We start from the raw sequence: 16,782 nt of genomic DNA on the forward strand, positions 1-16,782 counted from the left end.
TGGAATAGGGAGAGATTGAATATGTCTGTAAACACTCCAGCCAGCTGATCTGTGCATGCTCTGAGGACGCGGCTAGGGATGCCATCTGGGCCGGCAGCCTAGCGAAGCTTGATTGCTTAGAGGGAATAGCTAAACTGTTTGTATTCGGCCATATTCCCAGTCGACCTTGCCACAGTTAAATGCGGTGGTTCACGCTTTCACTTTTACACGAATGCTGCCATCTATTCACGGATTCTGGTTAGGAGGGATTTTAATAGTCACAGTGGGTACAACATCTCCTATACACTTCCTGATCAACTCAGTCACCATATCCGTGTATTTGTCTATGTTATTCTAAGAGGCTATCTGGAACATATCCCAGTCCGCGTGATCAAAACAATCTTGAAGCACAGATTCCGATTGGTCAGACCAGTGTTGAATAGTCCTTAGCACAGGTACTTCCTGTTTGAGTTTCTGCCTATAGGAAGGGAGGAGCAAAATGGAGTTGTGATTAGATTTGCCTAACGTCACCCCGCTCCTCCGCTCTCTCCACTGGCTTCCAGTTGAAGCTCGCATCCGCTACAAGACCATGGTGCTTGCCTACGGAGCTGTGAGGGGAACGGCACCTCAGTACCTCCAGGCTCTGATCAGGCCCTACACCCAAACAAGGGCACTGCGTTCATCCACCTCTGGCCTGCTCGCCTCCCTACCACTGAGGAAGTACAGTTCCCGCTCAGCCCAGTCAAAACTGTTCGCTGCTCTGGCCCCCCAATGGTGGAACAAACTCCCTCACGACGCCAGGACAGCGGAGTCAATCACCACCTTCCGGAGACACCTGAAACCCCACCTCTTTAAGGAATACCTAGGATAGGATAAAGTAATCCTTCTCACCCCCCTTAAAAGACCTAGATGCACTATTGTAAAGTGGCTGTTCCACTGGATGTCATAAGGTGAAAGCACCAATTTGTAAGTCGCTCTGGATAAGAGCGTCTGCTAAATGACTTAAATGTAAATGTAAATGTAAATGCCTAAGGGAGGGCCTTGTAGGCATTTCGAAAAGCTGAGTAGCAGTGGTCTAATGTTGTTTTCTCAGAGCGAGTGCTACAGTTAATGTGTTGGTAGAACCTCAAATTTGTGAAGTTCTTTGAGGGCCGTCGTGGTATCAGCTTGAGGGGGAATATACACGGCTGTAACTATAACCGAAGATATTTCTCTTGGGAGATAATGCGATCGGCATTTGGTTGTGAGGAATTCTAGGTCAGGTGTTGTTACAATTACACCATGAGTGGTTAATCATGAAACATACACCCTTACCTTTCTTCTTCCAAGAGAGTTCTTTATTCCTTTCTGCGCGATATACTGAGAACCCAGCTGGCTTTATGGACAGAGACAGTATAGAGTATGCTACAATCCCCGATGTCTCTCCGGAAGGAGATTCTCACCCTGACCTCGTCTACTTTATTATCCAGAGACTGAATATTAGCGAGTAAATATACTCTGAAGCGGTGGATGGTGTGCACGCCTCCTGAGTCGGACTAGAAGTCGACTCCGAATACCTCTTCTCCGCCGGTGGAATTTTGGATCAGCCTCTGGAATCAGTTCAATTGCCCTGGGGGTACGATTAAAGGATCCAATTCGGGAAAGTCGTATTCCCGGTCGTAATGCTGGTGAGTTACCACCGATATCCAAAAGTTATTTCCGGCTGTATGTAATAACATAACAAATATTCTGGGCTAATAATGTAAGAAATAACACACACAAAAAACAAAATACTGCAAAGGAGCTAGAAGCAGAGCTGCCCTATCTGTCGGCGCCATCTTGGATTTAGGCAAGAAAGAAGGCCGTTTTTTTTGCTGGCTATCCAACAAATCAGGAGAGGTAGCTTTTGGTTGCAATGTTGTGTAACAGTCATATAAATCTAAGTACTTGGTTACAAAATGTGTTGTTAGAGCACAACGCAAGCCTACTCAAACATTATAGGCTACATAGCTATTAAAATGTGCTCCATTTTGTTGCTTAGGGAAAAATATAATGTCCGTTTATAGAGCAAATCGTTTAGGTTTACTCTTCCATGTTTTTACTGGTTAGGCTATATTTGTTTTGATACCGCTGATGGACTCTCTTTCCAAGGCTTCCAGTCCAGAGTCAAAAGATCTCCCTCATGGTCAAGGCAGTGGTTACCAGAAAAATGTACAGCAGAACTACCCACGACAGACAAAAAAACATGCCCAAGGAAACTAATAAAAAAACAAATTAAATTATATAAATAAATATGCCAGTGTTAGCAAACACTGCATCACAGCTTCACATAGAGAGACTGGGGGGAAACCACAATCTAGTGATGTCACACAATCCGGTGATGTCACCTCCGACTGAACATGCATGATTGGTTCTCCAGAAGACAATAAACCCTCTCTCTGTGCAAACATTGCAATCAGCTTAAAGGAATCACAGGGCATGGTTAAAGAGTCAGCCATGTGTCCTATGGGCTCTATAATTAACCAATAGCACATTAGACGTTGGCATGAAATAGAATCCCTTCAGAAAGCACATACAGGCTAAATCACACAAAGAAGCAAGTACACACAAAGAAGCAAGTACAAAGGCCAATCACGTACCATATGTGTCTATGGTACACTAATCTCATTCCTATACCACCACTTCATTAAACACACTGATGAATTACATACAACGCCCGTTCTGCCAGTCACATTCTGTTAAAGGTCCCCAAAGCACACATCCCCGGGTCGCTCCTCTTCTCAGTTCGCTGCAGCTAGCAACTGGAACAAACTGCAACAAACACTCAAACTGGAGAATTTTATCTCAATCTCTTCATTCAAAGACTCAATCATAGACACTCTTACTGACAGTTGTAGCTGCTTTGTGTGATGTATTGTTGTCTCTACTAGAGGTCGACCGATTATGATTTTTCAACGCCGATACCGATTATTGGGGGCCCAAAAAAGCCGATACCAATTAATCTGCCAATTTTTTAAAATATATTTGTAATAATGACAATTACAACAATACTGAATGAACACTTATTTTAACTTCAAATAATAAATCACTAAAATCAATTTAGCCTCAAATAAATAATGAAACATGTTCAATTTGGTTTCAATAATGCAAAAACAAAGGTGTTGGAGAAGAAAGTAAAAGCGCAATATGTGCCATGTAAGAAAGCCAACATTTAAGTTCCTTGATCAGAACATATGAAAGCTGGTGGTTCCTTTTTAACATGAGTCTTCAATATTCCCAGGTAAGAAGTTTTAGGTTGTAGTTATTATAGGACTATTTCTCTCTATACCATTTGTATTTCATTAACCTTTGACTATTGGATGTTCTTATAGGCACTTTAGTATTGCCAGTGTAACAGTATAGCTTCCATCCCTCACCTCGCCGCTACCTGGGGCTCGAGCCAGGAACACAATGACAACAGCCACCCTCGAAGCAGCGTTACCCATGCAGAGCAAGTGGAACAACCACTCCAAGTCTCAGAGCGAGTGACGTTTGAAACTCTATGAGCACACACCCCGCTAACTAGCTAGCCATTTCACATCGGTTACACCAGCCTAATCTCGGGAGTTGATAGGCTTGAAGTCATAAACAGCTGCTGGCAAACGCACAAAATTGCTGTTTGAATGAATGCTTACGAGCCTGCTGGTGCCTACCATCACTCAGTCAGACTGCTCTATCAAATCATAGACTTAGTTATAACATGATAACACACAAAAAAACTTCAATGTTCTGTCATAATTACGTAGAATTCTGGCAAATTAGGCGGCCCAAACTGTTGCATATACTCCGACTCTGCGTGCAATGAACGCAAGAGAAGTGACACAATTTCACCTGGTTAATATTGCCTGCTAACCTGGATTTCTTTTAGCTAAATATGCAGGTTTAAAAATATATACTTCTGTGTATTGATTTTAAGAAAGGCATTGATGTTTATGGTTAGGTACACATTGGAGTAACGATAGTTCTTTTTCACGAATATGCACCACATCGATTATATGCAACGCAGGACACACTAGATAAACTAGTAATATCATCAACCATGTGTAGTTAACTAGTGATTATGATTGATTGTTTGTTTTTTATAAGAGAAGTTTAATGCTAGCTAGCAACTTACCTTGGCTTCTTACTGCATTCACGTAACAGGCAGTCTCCTCGTGGAGTGCAATGAGAGGCCGGTGGTTAGTGTTGACCTAGTTAACTGTAAGGTTGCAAGATTGAATCCCCCGAGCTGACAAAGTAAAAATATGTCGTTCTGCCCCTGAGCGAGGAAGTTAACCCACCGTTCTTAGGCCGTCCTTGAAAATAAGAATGTGTTCTTAACTGACTTACCTAGTTAAATAAAGATTAAATAAAAGGTGTAAAAAAAATCTATTTTAAAAAATTGGCCAAATCAGTGTCCAAAAATACCGATTTCCGATTGTTATGGAAACTTGAAATCGGCCCTAATCAATCGGCCATTCCGATTCATCGGTCGACCTCTAGTCTCTACCTTCTTGACCATTGTGCTGTTGACTGTGCCCAATAATGTTTGCACCACGTCTTGTGCTGCTACCATGTTGTTATGTTGTTTTGCTACCATGCTGTGTTGTCATGTGTTGCTGCCTTGTTGTCTTAGGTTTCTCTTTATGTAGTGTTGTCTCTTGTTGTGATGTGTGTTTTGTCCTATATTTATATTGTATTCTTTTTATCCCCGACCTCCATCCCCGCAGGCCTTTTGGTAGGCCGTCATTGTAAATAAGAATTTGTTATTAAACTACTTGCCAAGTTAAATAAAAATAAATTAAATAAAAATCAGACAATCAAGTAGCCTAGGCTACCTGCTCTTTAGTTAATCAGGCAAGCTGATGCCGTTTTCTAAAAACAAAATGACCAATGATGAGCAGAGTTGACTAAAGATAGTAGACTAAAGATGGCCCTACTTTAATCAACAACTACCTTAAAATTGATGCCTTTCTTGTTTTCGTCCATTGACTGAGAGATACAACTGACCACAGAATTCTTACACAATGTAGGCTACATACAACTCTTTCATAGGCCAGATCCTGAGATATAGCCTCTCACACGTTCCCAACTCCACCATGTATTCAACAGAACATAGGCCTTGGCCTAACCATGGCCAAAAAGGAAACTGGTACACTGGTCAAAATAGCATCAAATTCACCAGGGTAAAGAAAAGTAACAGAAACTGACAACTCGGCAGAGGAATAAAACAAACAAAATGCCTATCCAATATTGAAAAGTTCTTCACAAAACACAGTGGCTTCTGGGGGGAGGGCAATTCCACTGTGACGGAATTACGCTTGGACTTTTTACTTAACAAAGTATGCCAAACAAACATGTAGTTCAATAACCAAAATTCCTTATTGTTTAACTCAAGGTGTCATAGCTGACACCAGATTCTTTCTGCAGACATCTTTTAATCATAATTCGGAGCCGATATTTAAGAGGTTTTTATTTATTTATTTATTTTTTAAATGTGGTCGCATAAAACAAACTGGGGAGGGGAGGGAGATTACAGTAATTCTGTTACGAAACTTTGCATCTGCACAGTTCTTCCAATAAATGTGTTTTTGTGACATGTTCTTTGTAAATTGTAGTCCTTAGGCATAGAATTTGATGGTTTGTTAAACTTCAAAATCAAATGGTGAAGTGGATTTACATCTGGTAACGAAATTACGGAAATGGAATTACAACAAACGTCCCGGAGCAGTACTATACAGAAATGCATAATTATAGATATGAATATCATTCTCTTCATAGTGATGTATCCTGAATAGGTACACAAAAGGTAGAAATGTGCAATATCCTTTTTTTTTTTTTTACATAAGTGCGTATTATTCTACACACTGGCCCCCAAACAAGAACAATTTTGGTTAGTCCGGACCAGACTAAATCTGAAACAAATCATAGATGACTATTTTTCACAAGTTTGGACATCACAGTAGAGCACAGTACAGTAGATACAGTATGTACAGTACAATAAAGTAAATTATACTGTACTGGTGTGCTCTACTGTACTGAACTCTACTTTTCATAACTTAACTGTACTGTTCTGTTCTCGATTGTACTGTTCAAATTTGTGAGAAAAAAAACAAATAATTCACCCAAAACTAAATATAAGTGTTGATATTAGAGGTCGACCGATTAACCGGAATAGCCGATTAATTAGGGCTGATTTCAAGTTTTCATAACAATCAGAAATCGGTATTTTTGGGCGCCGATTTGCTGATGCTTTAAAAAAAAAATGTTTAGACCTTTATTTAACCAGGCAAGTCAGTTAAGAACACATTCTTATTTTCAATGACGGCCTAGGAATGCTGGGTTAACTGCCTCGTTCAGGGGCAGAACGACAGATTTTCACCTTGTCAGCTCGGGGGATCCAATCTTGCAACATTACAATTAACTAGTCCAACGCAATAACGACCTGCCTCTCTCTCGTTGCACACTACAAGGAGACTGACTGCCTGTTACGCGAATGCAGTAAGCCAAGGTAAGTTACTAGCTGGCATTAAACTTATCTTATAAAAACAATCAATCATAATCACAAGTTAACTACACATGGTTGATGATATTACTAGATATTATCTAGCGTGTCCTGTGTTGCATATAATCTGACTGAGCATACAAGTATCTAAGTATCTGACTGAGCGGTGGTAGGCAGAAGCAGGCGCGTAAACATTCATTCAAACAGCACATTCATGCATTTTGCCAGCAGCTCTTCCTTGTGCGTCAAGCATTGCGCTGTTTATGACTTAAAGCCTATCAACTCCCAAGATGAGGCTGGTGTAACCGAAGTGAAATGGCTAGCTAGTTAGCGCACGCTAATAGCGTTTCAAACGTCACTCGCTCTGAGCCTTCTAGTAGTTGTTCCCCTTGCTCTGCATGAGTAACGCTGCTTCGATGGTTGCCGTTGTCGTTGTGTTGCTGGTTCGAACCCAGGGAGGAGCGAGGAGAGGGACGGAAGATATACTGTTACACTGGCAATACTAAAGTGCCTATAAGAACATCTAATAGTCAAAGTTAATGAAATACAAATGGTATAGAGGGAAATAGTCCTATAATTCCTATAATATCTACAACCTAAAACTTCTTACCTGGGAATATTGAAAACTCATGTTAAAAGGAACCACCAGCTTTCATATGTTCTCATGTTCTGAGCAAGGAACTGAAACGTTAGCTTTCTTACATAGCACATATTGCACTTTTACTTTCAAACACTTTTGTTTTTGCATTATTTAAAACAAATTGAACATGTTTCATTATTTACTTGAGGCTAAATTGATTTTATTGATGTATTATATGAAGTTAAAATAAGTGTTCATTCAGTTTTGTTGTAATTGTCATTATTACAACTATTTTTTTTATTTATTTAAATTGTCCGATTAATCGGTATCGGCTTTTTTGGTCCTCCAATAATCGGTATAGGCGTTGAAAAATCATAGTCGCTCGACCTCTAGTTGATATTAATTAGCAGGGGTCTTTACTGCAACAGTATTGTGTTTGGATTTTAAGACTGTTTCTGGTAGATGTTGTCTAAGACTTTTCCATCTGTTTACCACAAATCAAAGCCTTTGTGTATTTTTCCATCCTAAAAATTAGGAATAAGCACACACACACACACACACACACACACGCACGCACGTTGGAGTCATTAAAACTCATTTCTCAACCACTCCACAAATGTCTTGTTAACAAACTATAGTTTTGGCAAGTCGGTTACGACATATACTTTGTGCATGACACAAGTAATTTTTACAACAATTGTTTTCAGACAGATTATTTCACTGTATCACAATTATAGTGGGTCAGAAGTTTACATACACTAAATTGACTGTGCCTTTAAACAGCTTTGAAAAATCTAGAAAATTGTGTCATGGCTTTAGAAGCTTCTGATAGGCTAATTGACATCATTTGAGTCAATTGGAGGTGTACCTGTGGATGTAATTCAAGGTCTAGCTTCAAAATCAGTGCCTCTTTGCTTGACATGGGAAAATCAAAAGAAATCAGCAAAGACCTCAGAAAAAAAATTGTAGACCTCCACAGTGTGGTTCATCCTTGGGAGCAATGTCCAAATGCCTGAAGGTACCACGTTAATCTGTACAAACAATAGTACGCAAGTATAAACACCATGGGACCACGCAGCCATCATACCGTTCAGGAAGGAGACGAATTCTGTCTCCTAGAGATGAACGTACTTTGGTGCGAAAACATCAAAGGACCTTGTGAAGATGCTGGAGGAAACTAGTGCAAAATATCTATATCCACAGTAAAACGAGTACAATATCGACATAAACTAAAAGACGGCTCAGCAAGGAAGAAGCCAATGCTCCAATACCGCCATAAAAAAAGCCAGACTACGGTTTGCAACTGCACATGGGGACAAAGATTGTTGTTTTTGGAGTAATGTCCTCTGGTCTGATGAAACAAAAATAGAACTGTTTGGCCATAATGACCATCGATATGTTTGTAGGAAAAAGGGGGAGGCTTGCAAGCCGAAGAACACCATCCCAACAATGAAGCACGGGGGTGGCAGCGTCATGTTGTGGGGGTGCTTTGCTGCAGGACGGACTGGTGCACTTCACAAAATAGATGGCACCATGAGGGTGGAAAATTATGAGATGTTGCTTCAATATATCCACAAGACATCAATCAGGAAGTTAAAGCTTGGTCGCAAATGGGTCTTCCAAATGGACAATGACCCCAAGCATACTTCCAAAGTTGTTGCAAAATGGCTTAAGGACAACAAAATCAAGGTATTGGAGTGGCCATCACAAAGCCCTGACCTCAATCCTATAGAAAATGTGTGGGCAGAACTGAAAAAGTGTGTGCGAGCAAGGAGGCCTACACACCTGACTCAGTTACACCAGCTCAGTCAGGAGGAATGGGCCAAAATTCACCCAACTTATTGTGGGAAGCTTGTGGAAAGCTACCCGAAACATTTGACCCAAGTTAAACAATTTAATGCTACCAAATACGAATTGAGTGTATGTAAACTTCTGACCCACTGGGAATGTGATGAATGAAATAAAAGCTGAAATAAATCACTCTCTCTACTATTATTCTGACATTTCACATTCTTAAAATAAAGTAGTGATCCTAACTGACCTAAAACAGGGAATTTTTACTAGGATTAAATGTCAGGAATTGTGAAAAACTGAGTTTAAATGTGTACGTAAGGTGTGCGTAAACTGCCGACTTCAACTGTATGTATGTATGTATGTATGTATGTATGTATGTATACACATATATATACATATATACACACACATCTCACACACACACGCCTTAATCTCTCAAAAATATAAGGGGAAAAAATAATTTGACAGGCATAACTTCACATTGGCTCTCATGGGTCCTTTTAGATATGCAGGAGTAACAAGCCTATAACTTTAGATGCCTTGAGAAACAACATAATTTCCCCACATCCGACTGTACTGTAGTCCCACAATCCCTTTACACGACCACCCATGTAAAACAGCCTAAATAACAAAACAGTTTTTTTGAGCCACTATCAACTAATGGGATTTTACCAGTCACGAATTATCATGAAATCCTTATTACCTTCAAGACCAGACAAAAACAGACCAAAGCAGTGTACCTAGACCTAAATCCAGCACCCCCACCACAGCCACCTAATGCGTGTCCAATCCCTTTAAGAGAATTGCACAAGTAGGCTACTCTTTCTGTAGATTCAAGAGGTAGGCCTATGTTAATACCGGGGCCTTACACTGACCTTACAATTGTCTCTCAATGAAGTGTGATTTTGTTTCCTTTATATTCAAATGTAAAATAGGAGGTGCTTATATTTGTTCTGTTTTACTGCATGTACAAGTGGGTAACCTGTATGAGTGAGAGGTGTGAAATGGAAAGTGCGGTCATGGCCAGGGATCAGCCATTATTGACCACAACACTGGAGCAATTAGGGTTAAGTGCCTTGCTCAAGGGCAGATCAACAGAGTTTTGCCCTTGTCGGGCACAGGGATTCAAACTAGCAACCATTCAGTTACTGGCCCAACGTGCTAACGGCTAGGCTAACTACAAAGACTGTGGACCTATAATAACTCAGTCTGATGATTCATAGCACTGTTGTGGGATTAGATTTGACAGTTGACTAAACATGTAGAACGATGTTAGACACTTTCTATGATTACACAACAAGCATTATCCCAGCTAACAATTCTAGGGAGAGAGAACGTTTTTGTAATGTTACCCGTGATGTTTGAGTGTCCAGTTTTCTGAGGGGTAGGAGAATATTCCATCAACGTCGCAAACATACAATGGACAAAGTTGCCATGTTCTTAGAATATATACGATATTAATATTCTAGACACATTTCATGCAAGAACATTGCTGTGCATCAGTTGTCAGTACTTTGCCTGATGGTCCCAAAGAACCGTTCTCCCTCCCAAAAACATTGTTCATCATTACACATCACACCTTGTTACTGTTGCCAAGCCCTTTAAGGCCCTGATTGGTGAACCCCTGATCCATTCACAGCTCCTTTTGTCTGTTGACAAGGTCAGGGATACTCTCACACACAGCGCTTTTAACATAGTGTTTTTAACATTAATGATTACATTATGCATGTTCATTTACACAGCAATAATAATTGAACATGTCTACAACTGAAATTTGAACTCAACCTCTTGGTTCATGGAATTCAGATCTTCCTGTTATGCCACCATGTCAGTGTATTTGACCATCCTCTCATCACTGATTTGATTGACTTATTTCTACAATTGAAGAGCTTTCTGTATAGTTGTCTAATGTTGGTGGGGCATGTTAACCTGCTTTTAATGATACTCCTGAATCACTATGATCAATAAAAGTTTATCTTGAGTGTACTTTTAACAGAGCTGAGATTTACAAAGTGCATTAACTATATTGCTTACACCTTTCAAGTCATTTCAGATCTACACAAGTGCCTAGGGAAGAGGGTTTAGAGTTTCTTCTGGACAAGGCCCAACTATACTTGCACAATAAATACATGGCCTAGAGATATCCGTTATTGGTGCAGTGGTTAGAATGTTCGTCATTAGTGCTGGAGGCCTGGGTTCGAGACTTGCTCGGCGAGTCACCCTGATTTATTTGTGACTCTGCGTTAGTGTTATAAAAGACAATATGTTCAGCATTGTATGCATTTATCAGACATTTATTTGATATTTTACAATAGACCATTGCCGAAATACTGATCAACATGAACACTCATTATAAATAAAGGTGAGAAATAAATGGTGAGATATCATTTGACATTAAAGAAAGAGGAATTGAGCCATAAGCCTAATATAGGCACCTACAGTCTGCAGGACACATTGATTCGTAAAATGTGTAACACTACACTCCCATCCTAAAGCTTGAAAAAACAACAATACAAAGTAACACAATGTGATATTGTTTCACGTAAAAGGGAATTACTTAGGCTTTAAGAAATACAACCAACTACAGAGATTGATGGGGGAGGGGAGCGGGAGAGGAGGGGGACCCATGTATCCAGCTTCAATCAAGCAGGCTTCAGTAACCCCCAAGATTGAAGCTGGAGACAAATCCAGCTATGGCCACCTCCTTGTCAGGCCTTTCACACGGGGCAGACAGGGGTCCTGGGATGGACAGCTTGCACAGCTTCCCCACATACGGCGCTGGATCATGGGTGACCTCGTTGAAGAGGAGATCCAGGAGCCTGTCTACGTAGCCTGTAATGTTTTTGAAAAGGGAAATGTTTAATTTCCTTTTATTTACTGTTCTGAGTTAATGCTATCAATTCATTGATGTAGTGATCTACTCATTCTAGTTTTTGAAGTACTCAATTTGAAATATGCAATATTTGGTCATGAACTGTTTTGTGAAACTTTTCAATGTTTGTATTTGGAATTTTTGTGTGCCTGAAATGCTCAATTGATGCAGATTTGAAATGAATAACTATGACTTACAGTATGTTGGGTCTGTCTTCACAGCATATCCCCCCTTCTTTGCCTTGGGAAAGCTGATTTTGTATCACAGCATTACTGCTGTGGTGGTTGCCTGGGAAGCTGTGCAGACTGGAGGTCGACCGATTAAATCGGAATGGCCGATTAATTAGGGCCAATTTCAAGTTTCCATAACAATCGGAAATCTGTATTTTTGGACACCGATTTGGCCGTTTTTTTAAATATATATATATATTTTCACCTTTATTTAACTAGATAAGTCAGTTAAGAACATTCTTATTTTCAATGACGGCCTAGGAACGGTGGGTGAACTGCCTTGTTCAGGGGAAGAACGACAGATTTTTACCTTGTCAGCTCAGGGATTCAATCTTGCAACCCTACGGTTAACTAGTCCAACGCCCTAACCACCTGCCTCTCATTGCACTCCATGAGGAGCCTGCCTGTTACGCGAACACAGTAAGAAGCCAAGGTAAGTTGCTAGCTAGCATTAAAATTATCTTGTAAAAAAACAATCAATCATAATCACTAGTTATAACTACACATGGTTGATGATATTACTAGTTTATCTAGCGTGTCTGGCGTTGCATATAATCGATGCGGTGCGCATTCGAGAAAAAGGACTGTCGTTGCTCCAACGTGTACCTAACCATAAACATCAATGCCTTTCTTAAAATCAATACACAAGTATATATTTTTAAACCTGAATATTTAGCTAAAAGAAAGGTTAGCAGGCAATATTAACCAGGTGAAATGGCTTGCTAGTTAGCGGGGTGCGCGCTCATAGCGTTTCAAATGTCACTCACTCAGACTTGGAGTGGTTGTTCCCCTTGCTCTGCATGGGTAACGCTGCTTCGAGGGTGGCTGTTGTCGATGTGTTCCTGGTTCGAGCCCAGGTAGCGGTGAGGAGAGGGACGGAAGCTATACTGTTACACTGGCAATACTAAATTGCATATAAGAACATCCAATAGTCAAAGGTACAGTGGGGGAAAAAAAGTATTTAGTCAGACACCAATTGTGCAAGTTCTCCCACTTAAAAAGATGAGAAGCCTGGAATTTTCATCATAGTTACACGTCAACTGTGACAGACAAAACGTGGGGGAAAAAAAAAATCTAGAAAATCACATTGTAGGATTTTTAATGAATTTATTTGCAAATTATGGTGGAAAATACGTATTTGGTCAATAACAAAAGTTTCTCAATAATTTGTTATATACCCTTTGTTGGCAATGACAGAGGTCAAACGTTTTCTGTAAGTCTTCACAAGGTTTTCACACACTGTTGCTGGTATTTTGGCCCATTCTCCATGCATTTCTCCTCTAGAGCAGTGATGTTTTGGGGCTGTTGTTGGGCAACACAGACTTTCAACTCCCTCCAAAGATTTTCTATGGGGTTGAGATCTGGAGACTGGCTAGGCCACTTCTTACGAAGCCACTCCTTCGTTGCCGGGGGTGTGTGTTTGGGATCATTGTCATGCTGAAAGACCCAGCCACGTTTCATCTTCAATGCCCTTGCTGAAGGAAGGAGGTTGTCACTCAAAATCTCACGATACACGGATCAGTCGTCCTGGTCCCTTTGCAGAAAAACAGCCCCAAAAAGCATGATGTTTCCACCCCCATGCTTCACAGTATATATGGTGTTCTTTGGATGCAACTCAGCATTCTTTGTCCTCCAAACACGACGAGTTGAGTTTTTACCAAAAGGTTCTATTTTGGTTTCATCTGACCATATGACATTCTCCCAATCTTCTTCTGGATCATCCAAATGCTCTCTAGCAAACTTCAGACGGGCCTGGACATGTACTGGCTTAAGCAGGGGGACACGTCTGGCACTGCAGGATTTGAGTCCCTGGCGGCGTAGTGTGTTACTGATGGTAGACTTTGTTACTTTGGTCCCAGCTCTCTGCAGGTCATTCACTAGGTCCCCCCGTGTGGTTTTGGGATTTTTGCTCACCGTTCTTGTGATCATTTTGACCCCACAGGGTGAGATCTTGCGTGGAGCCCCAGATCGAGGGAGATTATCAGTGGTCTTGTATGTCTTCCATTTCCTAATAATTGCTCCCACAGTTGATTTCTTCAAACCAAGCTGCTTACCTATTGCAGATTCAGTCTTCCCAGCCTGGTCTACAATTTTGTTTCTGGTGTCCTTTGACAGCTCTTTGGTCTTGGCCATAGTGGAGTTTGGAGTGTGGCTGTTTGAGGTTGTGGACAGGTGTCTTTTATACTGATAACAAGTTCAAACAGGTGCCATTAATACAGGTAACGAGGGGGGGACAGAGGAGCCTCAAAGAAGTTACAGGTCTGTGAGAGCCAGAAATCTTGCTTGTTTGTAGGTGACCAAATACTTATTTCCCACCATATTTTGCAAATAAATTCATTAAAAATCCTACAATGTGATTTTCTGGATTTTTTTCTCATTTTGTCTGTCATAGTTGAAGTGTACCTATGATGAAAATTACAGGCCTCTCATCTTTTTAAGTGGGAGAACTTGCACACTTGGTGGCTGACTAAATACTTTTTTGCCCCACTGTATATGAAATACAAATGGTATAGAGGGAAATAGTCCTATAATAACTACAACCTAAAACTTCTTACCTGGGAATATTGAAGACTCATGTTAAAAGGAACCACCAGCTTTCATATGTTCTGAGCAAGGAACTTAAATGTTAGCTTTCTTACATGGCACATATTGCACTATTACTTCCCCAACACTTTGGTTTTGCATTATTTAAACCAAATTGAACATGTTTCATTATTTATTTGAGGCTAAATAGATTTTATTGATGTATTATTTTAAGTTAAAATAAGTGTTCATTCAGTATTGTTGTAATTGTCATTATTACAACTAAAAAATAATAATAAAATCGGCTGATTAAGCTGTATCGGCTTTTTTTCATCCTCCAATAATCGGTATCGGCGTTGAAAAATCATAATCATTCAACCTCTCGTGCAGACAGAGTAAAATGTCTATCCTTCCAGCTTGATGATAGTGTAAAGACAAAAGGAGATGGAAAGTTAAATACCCCCCCCCCCCAAAAAAAAAAATAATAATTATGATTAGCTCCAATGACACAAGCTACATCAACTGTAAGACAACAACCCACACAATGGAATGGTAAAATATGATTTTCAGGAGTAAATGACATTTACTATATACACCACAACTCCTTTTGTGAACAATATTCCTTTGTGCCAGCTGTGTGCTGGCAGTTCTCTGACTTAATGTAGGGGGCTTAGAGATGGAAGAACAAAAACCATATAGTGATTATCAGGTGTTACAGAAAATATATCGTTCACAAGTCAAAGAAGCCACAGTTGCATTATCTAATGCTAGCCCCGTGATCCCCCAAAATGTTGGCTACCATATCAGACTTATTAAACTCTGATACTTACATTATGATCAGCGCTTGCAAGATCCCCTGTCAATAATGGTACAGCATCCATCTTCAGGATTAGCATCCTGGCAAGACCCATCGAATGTTCTCCTCAATTGATAAAGCAACTTTACTTGAAATGTGCAGTGCGCACGCATGACATGATCGTAATTTTCGGTGCAGCCTGTCCACCCGAAATTAAAAGGTTAATTTTACACTATGGCATCCAGTCACAACAAACACAGTGTGCTTTTGCCGGCATGATGTAAGTGGCTTGCTAGCTAACAGTCACACCACAGATTAAAGGTTACCAGTATCTTTGATAGTATGTTCTGCTTGATCTAGTTTACAGTTTTGTAAACAAAGTTAAAGTAATGCGTAGGCGCACATGTGATGAAGGTTTTAAGGCGATACATATTTAAAATGACAAGACACTACCATTGGTGTATAACATTTCCGGCTTTATGTGACGTTGGTAGAGGCCCGATGAAAATCCTTGGTAATGCCTGCCTCCTGAATTCAAGTGTTTGACATGGGGGGAGGGGACCAGTAACTTTATGATCACATTTTATTCATGTGCCAGCAACAGTAATTGGGCCACCCTACTTGGAACTGGTTTCATCCAAATATCAAATTTAATGAAAACCCTGATTACCACTATTCGGGACCTTTAATATCTTATGTTCTGAGAACATGGCACCACCTTCCATGCATGTTTGGGAGTTGATTCTCCTGATCCACAGAACTGGACACATGAATGTTCTTGCAACATTCCCATGAAACGTGTATAGAACATTAATGTGCTGAGAACATGGTAACCACATTCTGGGAAAATTATATTTCACATTAAGGGAATGGTCTCTTGGAAACATTCCTTGTTAGCTGGGAGTAGCATGACGTCTAGCTTGAGGGATAGCTGTCAAGTCCTACTTTTGATTTTGTGCAGAATAGTTAAATAACTATCTGAACCAATTGTATGTGTTTACACCCCTCCCTTGGGCTATGGTCTGCATCCCAACAAGTTGTTTATGGTCAAATATGTCAAACTACCCGCATAAATACCATCTGATCTATGTGCAGATATTTTACGCACAACAAATGCGTCAAGGCCTCCTCCCTTGCAGCAAAGTGTAGCTGCTGGCTGAGTTTGAAATGGCAGACGCTGTTGTTGTTCTTTTGTGCATAAAGGACTCAATGGAATCCTTATAGCGTAATGCTCACCAACTGGTTCCAGAATGAATAATGATTCAGAATTATATTCCAACAGAACGTTTCCATGAACTAGCAAGCCAACAAAATGCAATATTTCCCTGTTCTGGACTGTCTGGTGCTCATTTGATCACAAAATACAAGCAAATTGTTAACGACTAGTCGTGGGTTATGGCAACTGTGTGAAGGATAATTGTTTTTATATTAGCTAACGCCAGGGTTAAGTATTAGCTAGCCAGTACAATTACATTGCTAGCTAGCTACTTATTTATAACGTTACAA

General features: G+C 40.2%; 1 protein-coding gene across 7 annotated transcripts in view; it reads right to left on the bottom strand.

Moving 5' to 3' along the window:
* The window catches only part of ranbp10 (RAN binding protein 10), a 42,782-nt gene that overhangs the window by 22,284 nt on the left and 3,716 nt on the right, over window positions 1-16,782 (bottom strand). The window lies entirely within an intron of this gene.

The sequence above is a fragment of the Oncorhynchus nerka genome, linkage group LG25 (assembly GCF_034236695.1).
Source record: "Oncorhynchus nerka isolate Pitt River linkage group LG25, Oner_Uvic_2.0, whole genome shotgun sequence".
In the NCBI taxonomy this organism is placed as follows: Eukaryota; Metazoa; Chordata; class Actinopteri; order Salmoniformes; family Salmonidae; genus Oncorhynchus; species Oncorhynchus nerka.